Genomic DNA, 3,107 nt, shown 5'->3' with positions numbered 1-3,107 from the left:
TAAAATTATAATTTTATTTTTTGCAAAGAAGAACTGGGATGCAGTTCAGAGGTGGGGGTGGGGGGAGTGAGATGTTTCACCAGAGACAGAGTGGGGAGCAGAACAGACAGATTGAGTGAAATACACTGCTGAGGGGAGCAGCGGGTGAGACAGGAGAGGTCTGCTGTGCATTTGATGACAAATGAAGGAAACAAGGAAATCCTCATAAAGGAGGCACTGATGGGACAGAGCACAAGGAAGAGTTGGTACCTCATTCAGTGCTGGGGGGCAAAGGCGGTAGGGGAGGGGAGCATCTTCTGTTCAGGGCTATAGCTTTCAATAGTGGGGAATATTCACTGTGGCACATTTGAGAACAAAGAGAATTCATATATTGATAGAAAGAAAGGAAACCTATACCCTTAAAGATATCCTGGTGCTTAAAAATTATTTAACTTGGAAAATCGAAATAATTGATGCTAGTTCCATGATGAGGCATAAATTATTTAGCTAACTGCCAGGTTGTAAATTTAACATAAAGCTGGGCATGAGAAAGTCTTCGAATATTTTTAAATTTTTAATTAAAAAATTAAAAATTGGGCCTCCCTGGTGACACAGGGGTTAAAGTCTCGGCTCTATCAAGCTATTGCCAGCCACTAATGGCATGAGTTTGATCCCCCACCAGGGAGCTGACCCCCATGGGAGTCATCCCATGATCCCTACAGACCAGAGAACATAGCTGCAATGGCCTTCCCCTGAGGCGCTGAGTGTGGTGTTTCTGAAGCTGCTCTTTCCTCCTAGCTGCCTCGTGGGCCTTCATGTGCAAAAGCTGGGGGTCCCGTGCCGCCCCTGCCATGTCACAGCACCATGATCACCCCCACCTGCTGGAGGGAGCACCCCAGGAGAAACTCAAACGTCCAGGGTCTTCACTCCTGGCCCACAAAGGACCAGCTCTTTGGAAGCAAACCTGGTATATGGTAACAGGCATGTCACCGAGAGTCAGGAAGCACAAAGAAACTTCACACCAGGGAGCTGGTGTGCACAGGGAGGACCCTTCTCTTGTCCAGATAAATTAGGGATGAAAACAATTCTGGGGATTTTATCATGAAGAAATGTCTGGATTAGCAGAGGGTGACCGGGGGAAGTCCAGGTGTGGCTGGTGCAGCGAGGCAACTCTGCATGGAAAGTCTGTCTGCCCTGTGCTCAGTCTTCAGGCTCATTATTTCTGGCTGGGACCTGCTCCAGCTTCTGCCTTCAGTTTTGGCTGCTGTGGTTACCAGGAGCTGCAAAGCCTACTGCCTCTCCTCCCTGACCTCCTAGTTATATTTAACAGGGGCCTGCACTGCGGCTTGTAATGAACTTTGAATCTTTTCCAGTCTTTGTGTTAGACATAATTTTGCAATGTAAAGCCCCACACGCCCCTGGGAACTTTCGCTATGGTGTAACTAAGGATCATAAAAACTAAGTAGGGAAGAAGAACAGCGGAAACCTTTGTTGGGAAAGTGCTGGAGGCCCCTCACCCCTGGCACTCACCTTAGTGGTTCGGAGGCAATTCTCTTCTAGATATACAGGCACCGGCTTCCTGTGCAATGTTGTTCCATTTGCCAGAGCCTCTGACCTTGAGCCTGCAATGGTGGGAGGAAGCTTTAGGGGCAAATATGCCTCCAGAAACTGAACACTCGAGTTCTTAAAATCGGGCCTGTCTTGGGAAACTCACAACAAGGCATGACACCCTTCACAAAAGAAAATGTGCATCTGGGGCCTCCCTGGTGGCACAAGGGGTTAAGATGCAGCACTGTGAAGCTATCTGCAGCCTCTGCAGTATGAGTTCTATGCCCGGCCAGGGAGATACCCACATGGCACAGCAGACCTCTCCTGACTTGCCCGCCGCTCCCCTCAGCAGTGTATTTTAGCCAGTCTGCCTGTTCTGTTCCCCACTCTGTCTCTGGTGAATCCTCTCACCCCCTACATCTCTGGCCTGTACCCCAGGTCTTGTATGCATAAATAAAAATCTAAAAAAGAAAATGTGCATCTCTGTGGCTCCTACCTCTATCCAGTATCCTGCACTGTGTGATGGACCTTGACGGAGGCCCATCCTTATGATCCAGACTTGGAGTCTGAACAGGCAGTGTGGGGATGAGGCCAGTGGCAGCCCTAACACCTCCTCTGCCCTTACCTCACTGTCTGCCACTGCACACCTGTCCCTGCTTGAAACCTCACCCTTCACCTGCTCTAGGTGGGAGCCAGTCTAAAGCAGAAGCTCTACTCTGTACAATTCGATTTAGTGCCTGATTATCATACATGACTTTTACCTTGGTCTCTAGATTTACCAAATTCCTTGCATTAGCAGGTCTCTAGCTGCTGACCATGACCATCAGTTGCTTTGGCATCTCATGCAGAAAAAGCAGCTCATGTTCAACTAACTACATGCAGTTATTGTCCCACACATGAGAGTTTCACGGAAGCCTGCAGAACTAAAGCCAAATGCAACAGGTGTGCCATCGACTCCCACCCAGTGGGACACATGGGGACAGCATCACCTCAGGCCTGGTTGGTGAATGGGGCAACGTGAGTGCTCTGGTGCATGATCCATGCATGTTGCAGTGCGAGCAGAAATGGACAGAATATCCCCCACCATCCCTCTGGGGTCACTGTCACACTCACTACAAGGACTATGAGATTTCCTACCCAAGACTTGACCCCCAAGGTGATGGGCAGTACGTGCCCAAAGTGTCAGTGATGGTAATTCTCATCTGGCTTGTTCAAGGAGACCCCCTGCTTGCCATGTCCCCACCTCTTTCCCCAGAATCCCAAGTGTAATTTCAGAGCCCAGGCGAGGATAACCCATGTAAGGGGTGGAGGGTCCTTTTGCCCATGCCATGCTAGCAGAGTCCAGAGGCCCTTTAAGGAACCCTGCAGCTTTGTCCTGGGGGAGGCGCCAGAGCACTTCTCCCTGGCATGGAGCATCAAGACCATCCCAGGATAACCACAGAGATCTGAGTTTTCAGTGCAATCCACATGTACTGGACACCTGAATTACCCATCCATGTAAGAGTAAAGCAATTTGCAAGAAGTGGTAGGATTTCTTGATTGCAAAAGCAGCATTGATCATTGACAGCCCTCAGGAGTGA

Source organism: Talpa europaea, assembly GCF_964194135.1.
Source record: "Talpa europaea genome assembly, chromosome: 2".
NCBI lineage: Eukaryota > Metazoa > Chordata > Mammalia > Eulipotyphla > Talpidae > Talpa > Talpa europaea.
The sequence above is the reverse complement of the archived record's forward strand: the minus strand, read 5'-3'. Positions refer to the sequence as shown.